A 16,465-nucleotide genomic window follows, 5' to 3' on the forward strand; every position below is an offset into this window, starting at 1 on the left:
TGCTGCTAAGTCACTTCAGTCGTGTCTGACTCTGCGACCCCATAGACGGCAGCCCACCAGGCTCCCCTATCCCTGGGATTCTCCAGGCAAGAACACTGGAGTGGGTTGCCATTTCCTTCTCCATCTGAGACTGTTTAGAAGAAGGTTAATGTGTCCCACAGCTTTGTTCTATGGTTGTTGAAGACCTAGCAAGCCAGTATCTTGCCTCATTCTTCCTGGCTGTGTGTTGCTATCAGATAAAATGTTTCTCTTCTGTGTTAATACCAGTGACTTTATAGTCAATCCACTTTGTCTTTAAGCTATAAAACATTCCTTCCTTAAAATCTCTAGCCACAATCTAAGATTAGGCTATGGAATTGAATAAAACTTCACTAATAGTTTGAGAATAGAGAAAGGACTTAACAATAAGAAAAAGAAATGAAGGAAGGAGACAGGAAGGGAGGGAGGGAGAAAGGAAGGAAGGAAGATATAGAGAAAGAAGAAATGGGGAAGGGAGAAATGGAGGGAGAGAGAGAAGGAAGCTGGTGTAATAATATTTGCTTACAGTTGCTTGACTCAAGGATTCTTTCTTTTACCCCATTGGATGATACCAGCACAGGGCCTGGGCCCAATAAATGAATATTAATTAAATGACCAAATGAAAAGTTTCAGCATTCAGGCCATCTCCCATGCAGGGGAAGGGTTGAGGGTTTCTGACTGTATTCTTCTTACCCTGGAGTTATTGCTCCAAAAGTCTTCACTTACCCCAAAAGTCTTGATTCCCACAGAGAGACTGATGGGCTATTCTCAGACATGCCACCCAGGGTGTGTAATTATCCCCACTGACTCAAATCTACCCACAGTGGCGATAACCTCTTGTGTTATTATTCACAGACTTATAACTCTCAGTTTCCATTCCAGAATTAGATCTAGGTTTTATCTTTATATAAACAAAATTCCATTGGAGGTTTTTTTTTTCTTTTCTTTTCTCTCCAGTGTTTATTTTAAAAATAAGCATCTTGCTAAGCAGAGTTCAATTTTCCCTCTTCAGTAATTCAAATTTAGCAATTGCAGCTTCCTCTCTGCCTCTACCTCCACAGCCCCTGGTGTTCAATTTATCAGGCAGGGTTCAAGTTCAAGGTTTTGGACTTCTTTAGCTCTATATGGAGAAAGCAATGGCACCCCACTCCAGTACTCTTGCCTGGAAAATCCCATGGACTGAGGAGCCTGGTGGGCTGCAGTCCATGAGGTCGTTAAGAGTTGGACACGACTGAGCGACTTCTCTTTCACTTTTCACTTTCATGCATTGGAGAAGGAAATGGAAACCCACTCCAGTATTCTTGCCTGGAGAATCCCAGGGACGGGGGAGCCTAGTGGGCTGCCATCTCTGGGGTCGCACAGAGTCGGACACGACTGAAGTGACTTAGCAGCAGCAGCAGGATAATAATGCTATGTCAGGATTGGGTTTTAAACTTATTTTTAATCTGCATATAGTCTCAGTTAAGAAAAGCTACTTGTAAATTTCAAAATTTTGAGAAAATTAAATATTAAAGTGTTTCCTGATTCTGTTATCACATAGTGGTTCAGATTATCTGAAGTCCTAAATCATTAAAGAAATCCTGCAATTGCTTTATATTTATTTAAATAAAAGTAAAATATTGACCTCCCTACCTATTCTATAGACCAGTGGTAACCTTGCCTGAAAAAAAGTGATGATTTTTAGAGTTATGATTGTTAATGGCCCTTGAATGTATCCTTTAACTCCCCAGTGTAAGTAAGGTTCAGCCCTTTCCAGATGGGAAAATGATAAGGACGCTAGGAAGATAGCAGGTCATTCTTGGGCAGCTGCCAGAAACTTACAGCAAAATGAATCATGTAGGGCTGTGCTGCTTTAGCCAGCATTTTTCCATTTTAATTTATCAAGCCAAAGCTTGTTGACATGAAAGTGAATGAAATTGTTATACAGTGGGCTCTAAAAAGCCAGCTCAAGGGTTTAGTGCAGAAGAACTCTGACTATAAATAACAAAGAAAATACAGGAAATGTTCATTCTTCTAGCACCTGCTCTGTTATTTGAGATGCACTGGCAATTAACTCAAATCCCAATATCAGTATCAACTGGAAAAAGGCCAATTCTTTGAAATATTACAGAGGCTGCATAATCTGTTGTAGATGGTTATCGAAAGGCTAACCCTCAAAATAGCCATTTTAGTTTTTGATATGTGGGGCTCTATTTATTTGTTTATCAAATGTAATAAAGTAACTGACAGAAATGACAAAGTAGTATTGATGCTACTAGGTGAGAGACTTTGCAATCAGAAAAGGTTAATACCATCTTGCTTGAAAAAAATCATTTTGCAGTGACTTGTCCAAAAAGGAAAACAATGATATAAATCACTGACTAGCATTTACAAATGAAATCTCTGTGTTTATCTGATGCATATAAATCAGATGTTACTGTAAAAGCAAGATATCTCCAATTTCAACTGTGAGTGAAGGAAAAAATTAACTAGAGTAGAATTTAACACATGCGCATTAAGAGGAAAAATGTTCCTCGATGAAAGAATATTTAATATTTCAAATCTCTCATCAATGTTTTGCACATAGTGGCTCCTGATTAAATATCTTTCTCCTATTAGAGAATGTTATGTGTATTAGGGAGAGGTGAAATTTGATATTGTCTCTTGTCATCTGAGGATGGAATAACACAATGATTCTATTGCATGTGCTGGACTTTGTGGAATCTGGAAAAATATATTGTCTTTTTTTCATTATACAGTTTATTTATTTATGCCTTTCCTCAAAGTATAGTTATTGAATGCTTACTTTGAGTATTGCAATTAAGATTATCAGTTGCCCAAATTGACCATGCAGATGAATCAACTGAGTGTGGCACTTACCTTTTCTATAGAGGAAGATAGAATGTATAAATAAATACCTATGAGACAAATATGAAGTGGTAAATATGTTTATTAGTGTTTATAATCAGATGTAAAATAAGACTTCCCTTTATCATCACTCCTTTTTCTAATTTATGAATTAACCTGTATCTTGCCAGAAATATAAAATTAAGCACTGTTTAGTTTCATGGTAATTTATTGTCTTTATATAAAACAATAGAATTGTATGTTATTGTAGTCCTGGTAAATCTAGACTCTGAGTTTCAGTTCAGTTCAGTCGCTCAGTCATGTCCGACTCTTTGCGACCCCATGAATCGCAGCACGCCAGGCCTCCCTGTCCATTACCAACTCCCGGAGTTCACTCAGACTCACGTCCATCGAGTTGGTGATGCCATCCAGCCATCTCATCCTCTGTCGTCCCCTTCTCCTCCTGCCCCCAATCCCTCCCAGCATCAGAGTCTTTTCCAAGGAGTCAACTCTTCGCATGAGGTGGCCAAAGTACTGGAGTTTCAGCTTTAGCATCATTCCTTCCAAAGAAATCCCAGGGCTGATCTCCTTCAGAATGGACTGGTTGGATCTCCTTGCAGTCCAAGGGACTCTCAAGAGTCTTCTCCAACACCACAGTTCAAAAGCTTCAATTCTTTGGCACTCAGCCTTCTTCACAGTCCAATTCTCACATCCATACATGACCACAGGAAAAACCATAGCCTTGACTAGACGGACCTTTGTTGGCAAACTAATGTCTCTGCTTTTGAATATGCTATCTAGGTTGTTTACCATACTATAATCTATACACTACAAAAACCATTAGGCCATTCTGCACATCACTGAAAGTCATTTAAAATGACTATTAGTATTATTTAATGTTGATAATTGGAGAAGGGAATATTGCAACTCCAGGTATTATTCTTGCCTGGAGAGTTCCATGGACAGAGGAGCCTGGTGGGCTGCACTCCATGGGGTCGCATAGAATTGGACATGACCGAGCTACTAACACATACACAATATTGATAATAAGACACCAGACTATTAAATTAACTTTGAGGAAAAATAAAACAATGGTTAACATTTGGGGAAGTGTATCATATTCTAGGTATGTTGCTAATTGATTTACACACATAATAGTTTGATCTATATGTTACCTACCCCTGTGTTGCTTAGTACAGTTTATCTGTGAACAACATGAATAGCATTGGTCCATTTTCACATAGTTTTTTTTTTTTAATGTATATAGTAAATACCACAATAGTATACAATCTACAGTTGGTTGAATCCTCAGATGCAAAGTCACAAGAGAGAGAGTTAGATTTTCAACTTCAGGGATTGTGTACACTCCTAACCTCTGTGTTGTTCAAGGGTCAACTGTACTACTACCCTTGCTTTTTACAGATGAGAAAATGGAAGGTTTGAACATCTAATTAACTTGATAGTGTTTGAATTTTAACCCAGATGAGCAATACTATAAGCATTGCTCTAATCTGAAACAGACTATCAATTTTTAAAAATAAAAGGTAAAATATTGTTACTTGTAGAAAATATGATTCCATATTTGAAAAAAGAGAATTGAACTGGAAAGCTATTACAAATAAAGACATATATTTACATAGTTAAATGAATGTACATTCATATGTATAAATTATAACCAATTAAAAAATACAATAGAGGAAAATATTAATAGTCTCAAACAGAGCAATTGTTATAGAAACAACATTATAAGTATCTGTAGGTGACTACAAGGTGAAAATTTTTTAGTATCTGTTGAAAGACATAGTAATAGTCCTTCCATAAAATGCAATCTATCCTGTTTTTATAAATAAAGATTCAAATTGTGAAAGTGAAAGTCGGTCACTTTCCAACTTTCGGAAGTGACACACAAAATCAGTTATGCCCAACTCTTTGCGACCTCATGGACTGTAGCCTGCCAGGTTCCTCTGTCCATGAAATTCTCCGGACCAGAATACTTCTCTAGGGCAGCAGTTCCCTTCTCTAGGGGATGTTCTCGACCCAGGGATCAAACCCATGTTTCCCACATTGCAGGCAGATTCTTTACTGTCTGAGCCACCAGGTAAAACATTAACTAAAAAAAAATCTACAAAATGAAAAAATATTACTACTTAGTCTGGCAGATAACACATAAAACTAGCTAGAACACATAAAACTAGAAATATTCTAAAGATGAAGAGTAGGAAGTCATACCAGATAATAAAACATATATTAAATCTCTAATTCATATAACTTTAATAATGGCCAGCAATACACAGAAATATCAATGGAACAAAATGAGTTCAGAAATAGACCCAAATACATTTGAGAAGTAGCACAAAAAATGCATCTCAAACCAGTAGGGATAAAGATGAATTTTTCAACAAATCTTTTATAACTGTATAATCATTTAAAAAAAATAAAGTCACATTTTAATATTACTACTTATGTGAAAATAAACTACAGATGGATCAAAGAGTTAAACAGTGAAGCCATAAAGGTATTGGATGAAACATGACTGAATTAATTTATAATCTTAGAATGGAGATGATCTTTCTAAGCAGACACAAAACTCAGAAAGTATAAATTTGATAACTTAGACAACACTTAAAAGCCTTTCAGTAAAATCTAAAACAGTTTGAATAGAGGACATTTAACAAAAAAGCAAACACATGACAAAAAAAAATTACCATCCTTGATTTTAAAAAAAAATTGATTTTTAAATAAGAAAAATTTAACACAACTTTTAACATTAAAATGTGATAATAGTTTAAAAACTGAAATCAACTTAAATATCATTAAGTAAGAGATTCATTAAATAAGCTACATTATATTTAAATAATGTAAAAATGTATAACCTCATCAATTAAAAAATTGGAATAGATCAAAATGATATAAAATTTTTATCATTTCATTAAATATTTAAATCATTTTAAAGAGTGACAGCCACAAATTTTTAAAAGGTGCTTATATGTATAGGAAAGATTACTTCTAGCAATAGATATTCAGAAAAGGTGAGCCTTAAATAGTAAAGAGAATTTAAGATAATGAGAAGGATGAGAATTGTTTAAAAATAGCATGCCAAATTTCAAGAGAAAATTTGAGAAGTTTGAGGCAGATGAAGTTAGAGGTAGATGAAGAAGAATAAGCATGCTGGGGTCATATCACTGAAGGCTTTAATTATCTTATTGAAGAGGATGCAGGTGATGAGGAAATAGCATTTTCCTGCAATCTAACCAACCAGGCGCACAAGTAGAATCTTTCCCAAAATATCTCATTTAAACCTCTCACTGTGCCTAATGATTATTTCCATTTTAAAAGTAAGGAATCAAGACTAGAAAACTTAAATAACTCACCCAAGTTCTCGCAGTAATAGAATTGACATTTAAATTGGGTAATCATATAATTGATTGTATGTAATCATATAATTGATTGTAACTTGGTACACTTTCGAGTGTGAAAAAAACAGCAAGCTTAAACAAGTTCTATCATGATCTACAAAGGAGAAAGATCACCTTTGGTACATTTGAACCCAAGCCTGTCTCTAAAAGCCTACTCTCACTTATCTCACTTACTCATCACTTACCTTTCACATGTTGGCCTACACCAAGTATTTTTACTTTTAAAATCTTCTCATGACCTCACCAAATGCTCTGTCAAACAATGTCTCACATCAGAATTAGGGACGAATTAGCCCTGCTAGCTCACCTGACTGACATCTCTATCTACACAATGATCTATACAATGTATGGGAGAGCGGTTTGCTCAGGTACATGTTAAATGACCCAGACCTCAATGTTCATAGTCTTGTCCTGGAATATTGTTCTTCAGGATAATAGAGCCTACCACTTCAGAATTTGAATTCCATAGCATTTCTTTCCTAGAAAAATACATGTTACCACTATTCAGCCTAAACCTGATCTTTTCTAGTTGAGGATTCTTGGTTGATTTATATTTAGTATTATGAGCATTACAAATGACATTATTTAGCAGTTGTTTTCCTTTTGCAGGCTAAGTCATTGTTAGCTTAGAGTAGTTATTGAGAACTGTGGGTGTTTTCAAAATACTTCTCATCAAAAACTTCTTTGTCAGTTGACCATATTGGATGCTTATTATTTTATGCCCCTCATATGTTAAACCTGTCATCTTTATCCTTGTCTTCCACCAATTTCTTCCTCCCAGGTCCTCTGTGTGTTTTCTTGTCATTAGATACAGAATCACTGCATGCACATTCTAACATGTGCTATTGTTAAAATGAAAAGTGCCAGTAATTTCTGTATCTCACTTTAAGGATGACTGTTTATATACTAGTAGTATTTAAGTGGAGAAGGCAATGGCAACCCACTCCAGTACTCTTGCCTGGAAAATCCCCTAGACGGAGGAGCCTGGTAGGCTGCAGTCCATGGGGTCGCTAGGAATCGGACACGACTGAGCGACTTCACTTTCACTTTTCACTTTCATGCATTGGAGAAGGAATTGGCAACCCACTCCAGTGTTCTTGCCTGGAGAATCCCAGGGACGGGGGAGCCTGGTGGGCTGCTGTCTAAGGGGTCGCATAGAGTCAGACATGACTGAAGTGACTTAGCAGCAGCAACAGCAAAGTATTCAAGTATTGATGATCAAAACTACCTACTTTCTTGGAGAAGGAAATGGCAATCCACTCCAGTATTCTTGCCTGGAGAATTCCATGGACAGAGGAGCGTGGCAGGCGACAGTCCACAGGGTCGCAAAGAGTCAGACACAACTAAGCAACTAACACACACACATCTACTTCCTTTACACACAAGGTTGCAATGAATATACTCTATATGGAGTATGAAATAGGAAATGTATTTCATTATCTATCTATAGATATTACATACACACATATATATAATGCTAAGTTTGTAATGAATTGTTATTTTGTACTTTAAAATGCGTTATAAATTTTTGAAGGTGTATATATAATTGACATTTTTCTTTACCTCCTTGCCAGATATTTTTTACTGCTATTATAAGCAAACTAATTTGTGCCACTTAAACACCAGATGAATGCAGTTGATGTTTCAAGAAATACTGTCAAACTCAAATATTTTCATAAGGGCCATAAATAGCAGTTTCAATTAATTTTCTTTCATTCTTTCCTCCTTCCTTTCTTCCCTCCCTCCCTCCTTTCCTCCATTCCTTTCTTTCTTCTTTCTTTCTGCCAACAAATTGACCAACACTCTGTGACAGACAGTTCCTGGTAAAGCAAATAGAAAAGTAAACAAGACAAGGCTTCTGACTTCATAAAACTCACCTTCTAGTGGGAGGAAACATGAGCAAATTAATTGTGCTGGCAGTGCAAAGTACTCTCGAGAAAACTTTCTTAGAGAAAGGTGATGTAAAATGGACACAAAGATAAACAAAAGCCTAAAGAATCAGTTGCATGTAGATCTGCCTGTAAGAAATACTAAAGTTTGATTTTTAGGATAAAGGAAAATAATACCAGATGAAAGAAAAGGGTGAAGAACTCTGGAAATAGTTCATATGGGTAAATATAAGAGAGTATTCTTACAATTTCTTTAAAAGGGAACAGCTTTGTGGTCACTCATTTATGTAAGGAAATTTCAGCAAACTGTAGATAGATAATCTCCTAAATCTAAAAGGTATCTATAGAACATCATACTTGTGTTTAGTAAAAAAATTGAACATGTCCCTAGGAGTCAGAAACAAGGTAAGGATTTATGCTGTGACTGACCACTTTTAGTGGATATTGTACTTAAGTCCTGTCTTACAGCAGGGAGAAACTAATGGAAGGTATAGAGACTGGCAAGAAAGAAGTAAAATTTTTAATTTACGGGTGGCTTTATTGTTGACATTAAAAATTCTAACAAATCTATAAAACAAACTACGAGCACTAATTAGTGAATTTAGCAAGGTCACAGGATACATGGTCAATATATTATAAAATCAATGTTATTTCTCTATATAGTAAAAACAACTAGAAAATAAAACTTAAGGACAATGTTGTATTATACTATCTATTGCTGCATTTCAAATGACCATAGGTGTAATGACTTAACACCACAATAAGCATTTAGTACCTCACACAGTTTCTATGGTTGAGGGATTTGGGAAAAACAGCTGAGTGATTCTGGCTTGGGATCTTTCAAGGGGTTGCAGTCAAGATGTCAGCCAGAGTGGCAGAGCTCTGAGAGTTGGACTGGAAGATCTACTCTCAAGAAGGCTTTCCAGCGTGGCTGCCAAGTACTGGTGAAGTGTTGCTGGATATTGGCAAGAGGTCTCTGTTCCCTACCACATGTGCCTCTCCTAGGACCTCATGGGTGTCTTCATGACATGGCAGTAGCTTCCTTCAAAGTGAATGATGATCCAGAAGAGATCAATCACAAGCCACAGTTTCTTTCATGAGCCTTGGAAGTCCCACTCAGTTATCCCCATGATGTTGTCTTGGTCACTCAAGTCAACTTTATTCAGTGGGGATGCCTGCTCAAAGGCAAACATACAGAATGAGTGAAAACCTTTGGGAACCTTCTTGGATGATGATCACAAGTACTATTTATTATAACAACAAAAATATGGCTTTTAAGTGCAGAAGTAAACATAAAGTATACAAAAGATTCTGTGCTGAAAACTGCAAAGCATTGCCCAGGGAAATTGAAGAATTCCTCAATAAATGGAAAAATATGCTATGTTAATGAATTAGAAGTCTCGCCGATGTAAAAGTATCAGTTCTCTCCCAAACTGATATATGATACAAGTTGATTTAAATCAAATAAGGCTTTTATGTAAAAATTGAAAAGTTTATTCTAGGGCTTGTAAGGACATGCAAAAAAACTAAAATATCCTTGAAGACAATTGTAAGCTATACAACTGTCTCTTTGCAAGACCTGTTACAAAACTACAGAACACTGTCAAGAAAGTGATAGACAACAAGGATAGCAGAATAGGTCAATGACACATTAAGAATCCAAATAGAGAATCCAAAAATATTCCTCTTTGTAAACAAGTTTTTTTGTTATTCAAAAAAGGACTGAAGCAATTTAATGCAGCAAAGTCTTTTTAACAAATAGTGTTGGAACAACTGGATAAATGTATGAAAGAAAAATGAATCTTGACCTCTCATTTCAAATGACACACAAAATAATTAAATTAAGATGCATGATAGACTTACATGTAGAAGTTACCTCCTTAAAAATTCTAGAGGAAAAAAAATAACAGAATATCCTGAGAGCCTTTGGATAGAAAATGATTTCTTAGAGAGGACATAACACTGAGCAGAAAAGAAAAATATAAAATTTGACTTCATCAAAATTAAAACCTAACAACAGCTTTAAGAAAATAAACACACAAGGCTCAAACTGTAAGGAATTTTGCATATATAAATAATATTAATTATATATATGCAAAGATTCGTATTTATAATATTTAAAGACCTATTAAAACTCACTTTAAAAACAATACAAAGTAAGAAATAACCAAAAACTTGAACTGGCCTTTCATAGAAGGAAATATATGAACAACTCAAAAGCACATGAAAATCTCAGTCAGTCATTGTCAAGGAAATGCTAATTAAAACTACAGTAAGCTACTATTGCACACCCTTTAGAATGACTAAATTAAAATACTGGCAATATCAATATTTTCAAGATTGTAGAACTACTTGAAGTCTCAAATGTTGATGGTGGTAGTATAAAATAGTGTACCCAATTCAGAATACAGTTTAGAATTTTCTTACAGCTAACGTATATTTACCGTACAATCTATCAGTTCTATTTTTAGGAATTTACTCAAAAGAAATGACAACATATGTCCAACAAAAAGACTTATGCTTGAAAGTTTATAACAGCTTTCTCATAGTAACAAAAAACTGGAAATAGTCCAGATGTCTATCAACAGGAAAATGGAGAAACATATTGTAGTATATCCACAAAATAGAATGCTAATCAGAAATTAATAAAAGAATAAACTAATGGTACACAACAACGTGGATGAACCTCGAAAACATTATAAAGAGTGAAAAAAGTTACACATGGAAGAATATATACTGTATGATTCTATTTATATGAAGTTTAACAACAGGCAAAACAAATCCATGGTTTTAGAAGGTGGAGTGATGGCTGATTACAAAAGGTGGAGTTTGACTCGACTGGATGGATATAAGGGGATTTTCTGAGGTGACGTAAAAGTTCTATACTTAAATTGTTATTCTATACTTAAATTGTTGTTGATAATTTATATAGACACATACATTCATCAGAACTCACTTAAGATCTGTGAATTTCATTGTAGGTAAAATTTACCTCAAATTTTTTTTAAATGAGGAAAAACTTAACGAGTAAAACTAGTCAGGAGGTTTTTGCAAAAAATCAAGTGAGATGGTAGTGGGGCCAACCCAAGTGGTGAACGGAGTTGGATGGGAGACATGTTTTGGAGTGTGCAGATAAGACTTGCTCATTGGTTGTGAGAAATAAGGAAAAGAGAGGAATCAAGAGTTACAAAGGTGAGAGGCATCCACTTCCTTGGAAACTTCTCTTAAAGCTTAGCTCTTTATATTATGACTCATCATGCATCCATACCTTTGTACATTTCCCTCTGTTTGGCTTTGTTAGAAGGGGTCAGCATTTCCTGATTTGGAACATTAAAGCCCAGTCTTTGATACTTTTGCCCTTAAGTCTTTTCTTTACCCTTCTTACCCTGGTCTCTTCTCTGTCAGGAGGAGAGGGAGGTGTTGCTCTTCCCTCCAGGCTCTGTCCTAGGCTGCCTTGCCAGATGATTCTGGTTGGGTTTGGCCAATGATAGAATTGTAGGCAGACTAAAATGTATTAGGGAGAGAGAAATCAGAATATTTCTCCTCCTGTCTCATCATGGGATCTCATCATGGGAACATATCTCCAACAATGAGTCTCCTTCGTGGCTCCGGTTTCCATGGGGTTACTCCCACCCCCAGGATCTCATACCTCTACATCGCCACTTTGGTTCTCCAACCTAGTAATGACTCCTGTTGATAATACTTGGGTTGCCTGGCAATCCCCTGTTGGCTTTTCATCATTTACATCACTTGTGTGATCAATTTCCTATATTAAGTTCCTTCCATTTAAAAATCATAGTTTGATTTCTGTTTCCTGGGTTCAAATCAGGCTGTTAATGAGGAAAGGAACAGAATAACACTGGGCCCTGCAAACTCTTAAGGTCCAGTTTGCTTATGATCATTCTTATTGTGCATTGCACATATGCATGAAAGACTCAACTTTTGTATTTTTGTAAGAAAGGTCAACTTCATAATAACATCCACTTTGCCTTAAAGACTGTTGTAAGCAACATTTTGTTATCAAACTTTTCTCCTTAACATGTATAGAAATTAACTTAGAGCTTCACTCAGAAAAAATGTACTGTAAATGTTTGCTATTATTACCTGTGAAGCTTCTTATATTACTATTCATCAATGAAATATTCTTTAGAATTCTGTAGTTCTTAAGACAACACATTTATAATTAACCTTAAGCCTAGGGGGTTCATATATAAATAGTTACATTAAGAATATTATTTAAGGAATATCACATAAGGAAGAAAGAGAGAAGTTCCCTAATAAACTACAAATGCAGTTGCTTAAAAATATATTTAAAGGTTTGGAATGATGAAAATCTCTAGAAAGTATAACTTGGTGTTGTACAACATTGTGAATGTAATTAATGCCGTTGAAGTGCAGACTTTAAAATGCCATCTATATTTTACTGCAAAAAAAGTAAAAAAAAGTAAATCTAAAGAAAGCAGAATATATAGACTTGAGGGATATCTGACAATTGTCTTTTTAAAGATTATGGTTTAAAATATATGTGTAAAAATGTGTTAGTCTGATGTTCTTAATTTTAGAGCATAATAACAAAGAAAATGTAAAGGAAAATGAGGCATAGTTTATTTCTTTTCCACTTCCGCCATCTGTTCACATTAGCCACAAAGAAACACCCTTAAAAAATTCATTAAACTACTGAGTTATAATTCAATGTGGTAATAAGTCTTCAACACAATGTACACAATCGACAAATGACTATGGCAATGACATCATTGTAATGGTCATAATTACATGACAATTGGAATATTTGATCATTCAAAACATCAGTAAAATAACTATTCTTCTTTCTTGTCAGCCTCTAAATACCTCTATTCATTCTATATTCAAGAATCTGTGGCTTTCAGGAAAGAGATAGAAACCCAGTGCAGCGATGATGGAGATAAAGCTGGGAGAAGGGGAGGAGAATGGGTTTTGGGAGACAGCAGGAGAAAACACCGCATCAGGCACCCTGAGAGCAGAGAGAGGGAGATGAATGTGCATGAAGCCAGCCTAATTATTGCAAAGTGAAAGGTCATCAAAATCAATTTGCAGCATGATGTACAAAGGTCGTTATCAGCCTCAGATTTTCTCTGCCCGTTTAAAACACAATAAAAATAAAGTGAGTGCTTTAATAACTATGATTAAGTAAAGAAAAAAGCATATCATTGAACCATCTGTTTAAATATTTGTGCTACCTTAGTTTTACTCAAAACAGCATGAAAGATGAGCAGTGAGGCAATTTTTTTTCTGTTTGTTTGCTTTTAAAATCCTGACATTTTCTCCACTGGTTGCCGAGATTTATAACACAGATGAAAGAGCTCCTCTAAAATTACTGCCCTTTGAAATCAATAGCACAGTATTTGTAACGACTTTCTTTTTATTAGAGAGCACTTCATTATTATTTTTATTATAATTTTATGGGACAGTCTGGAACAGAATTCATCATTCACTTATTTGAAGTATCCCACTTACTCAATGGCACAGATGGCCTGATCTGAGGAGATTTAATCACCCTACGGTAGGGCTGCCTGGATGCTATATAAATGCAAACCATGAGAGAGAGAGGAAGCGATGGACAACAATAACGTTGTCTTAGGCACTATTAGAGACTCGGTGAAAGCTAATTCATTTGAGAACTTTGGAAATTATAATTATAAAGCTGCATCTTTGTACTTTTCCTCTAAAAATTAATATAATAATAGTACCATATGGAGCAGGGCTTTTGAAATTTTTAATTATCAGTAAAAAAAAATATATTTTACATTATGACTCAACACACACACATATTCACACATATACTGAAACAAATATTTTAAGAAGCACTATTTGTCATTATTATATGTGATTCAGACAGCTATTTTGTAATTTGTTCTTTAAAAAAAATGCCAGTCATAATCTACTAAACTGTTCTAATAAATGAATCTGGATCCTCTTATGAAAAACAGATTTAGGTTCTTTTGTGTTTCAAATGAAATAATGTATGTGAGTCCTCAGTGTATATCTGGCACATGGTAAACATTTGATATTTATAGTAGTTATTATGAGAAATGTCTTGAACAGATTTTGCACTTTACCACAGTTTAAAGCAAAAAGGAAATGATCTGACTATAGAAGTGGCTTCTCTGAAATTTCTTTTCTGTTCATATTGTCCTATTCTTGATCCAATTATCTAGTTTTGAAAAATTATCCAGTTGATTTTATATAGCAGAAGACCTAGATTGTAGACAGGGAAAACATAAATATGAAAAAGAAAGATCACTGAAAGACTGTAATTTCCTTTCTACCATCAGCTTCCTATTTCACTTTGTTGTTAGTTCTTGCCTCTATCACATGATGTAGACAAAAGGGGAGAATTAAGTTCCATAAAAGTACATCTTTATAAAGGAGTTTTAAAACTCTGTAAACTATGACCATAAGGAAAGACAAAAAACAAAGAAAAAGATAAAGTAGATACACAAATAGGAAAAAAATGAGGAATTTTCTAACTTTTGACTATATTTAATTCATTCACTTTACATAAACCTGGAGACTTTTGAAATCTTTTAGCTAACTGAAATATTTTCATCCTTAATTTATACATGTAATAAATATATATTTATTAAAACCTATGTTTCTACCATAAGAGTCTAAGTTTTTACTTAATTATTTTTAGTTGAAAGAATTATCCTTTCTAAAATGTCAAATTTTCTGCCTCACCTGTGATAATTTAACCACAGACCAAGAAATAAGTAAATACACTGTTCATGAATTTTCCTGAAATTTGTTCTTTCAGTTGAGAGCGAGAATCTAAAATCACAATAGCATGAAATTTGAGCTATGCTATTGAGCTATGCTATGCTATGCTAACGCTTCCTGGTGGCTCAGACGGTAAAAGCGTCTGCGTGCAATGCGGGAGACCCAGGTTCGATTCCTGGGTCGGGAAGATACCCTGGCTGGAGAAGGAAATGGCAATCCACTCCAGCACTCTTGCCTGGAAAATCCCATGGACGGAGGAGCCTGATAGGCTACAGTCCATGGGGTCGCAAAGAGTCGGACACGACTGAGCGACTTCATTCACTTTCACTTATGCTATGCTAAGTCGCTTCAGTCGTGTCCGACTCTGTGCGACCCCATAGACGGCAGCCCACCAGGCTCCCCCGTCCCTGGGATTCTCCAGGCAAGAACACTGGAGTGGGTTTCCATTTCCTTCTCCAATGCATGAAAATGAAAAGGGAAAGTGAAGTCACGTTGTGTCCAACTTCTAGCGATCCCATGGACTGCAGCCTACCAGGCTCCTCCATCCATGGGATTTTCCAGGCAAGAGTACTGGAGTGGGGTGCCATTGCCTTCTCCGGAAATTTGAGCTAGACAACATTAATCTGGATTACCACTACTGAGAACCATGCAAAGTGCATTTTTAGGGAGAGTATTACCAAACATCAAGAAGGGATCATAAAAAATCAATAGAAAAGGCACAAAGGAGTGCTTCCTTTTCTTTCTTTTTCTTTTTTTTTTTGAGGATTATTTTATTTATGTCTTCTTTTTTCTTTTTACAGTAGGTCCTTGTTGATAACCTATTTTACATCTATCAGTGTGTACTTGTCAGTCCCAAACTCCCAATCTATCCCTCCCCTCAGTCCTTCTCCTCTGGTAACCATAAATCCATTCTCTAAGTCTGTGAATCTCTTTCTGTTTTGTAAATAAGTTCATTTGTATCATTTTTTTAACTCCATATATAAGCAATGTCATAGATATTTGTCTTTGTCTGACTTATTACACTAATGATTATCTCTGGTCCATCATGTTGCTGCAAATGGCATATTACATTCTTTTTAATGGCTGAGTAATATTCTATTGTATATATGTACTACATCTTCTTTATCCATTCATCTTTCAGTGGACATTTATGTTGCTTCCACATTTTGGCTATTATAAATAGTGCTTCAATGAACATTTAGGGTGTGTGTATCCTTTTGCATCCTGTTTTTCTCTGGATACATGCTCTGGTGTGGGATTGCTGAATCATATGGTGTCTTTATTTTTAGTTTTTTTTTTTTAATGGAACCTCCATACTGTTCTCCATAGTGGTTGTACCAATTTACATTCTCACCAATAGTATAGGAGAGTTCCCTTTTCTCCACATTCTCTCCAGCTTTTACTATTTGTAAATTTTATAATGATGACCATTCCTTTTCTATGTAGACTGATGTCATTTCCATCCAGAGGAGGAAAAGATGAAAACTTTTTATTACCTCTTTGTTATGGACCAAATGTTTATGCTTCCTCCATGGACAGAGGAGTCTGGCAGGCTACAGT

The 16,465-nt window shown here is 35.4% G+C and overlaps 1 long non-coding RNA gene across 1 annotated transcript; it reads right to left on the reverse strand.

Moving 5' to 3' along the window:
- Positions 1 to 8,831: 8,831 nt before the first annotated feature.
- On the reverse strand, positions 8,832 to 11,839 carry LOC147368970 (uncharacterized). Its single transcript, XR_015167011.1, has 2 exons — positions 11,535 to 11,839; positions 8,832 to 9,324 (listed from the first exon to the last, which is right to left on the reverse strand). It is a non-coding gene; the product is annotated as an uncharacterized LOC147368970 (long non-coding RNA).
- Positions 11,840 to 16,465: the final 4,626 nt, after the last annotated feature.

Source organism: Bos grunniens, chromosome 7 (genome assembly GCF_055505025.1).
Source record: "Bos grunniens cultivar Pamir isolate PY7600 chromosome 7, Bosgru_T2T1.0, whole genome shotgun sequence".
Classification (NCBI taxonomy): Eukaryota; Metazoa; Chordata; class Mammalia; order Artiodactyla; family Bovidae; genus Bos; species Bos grunniens.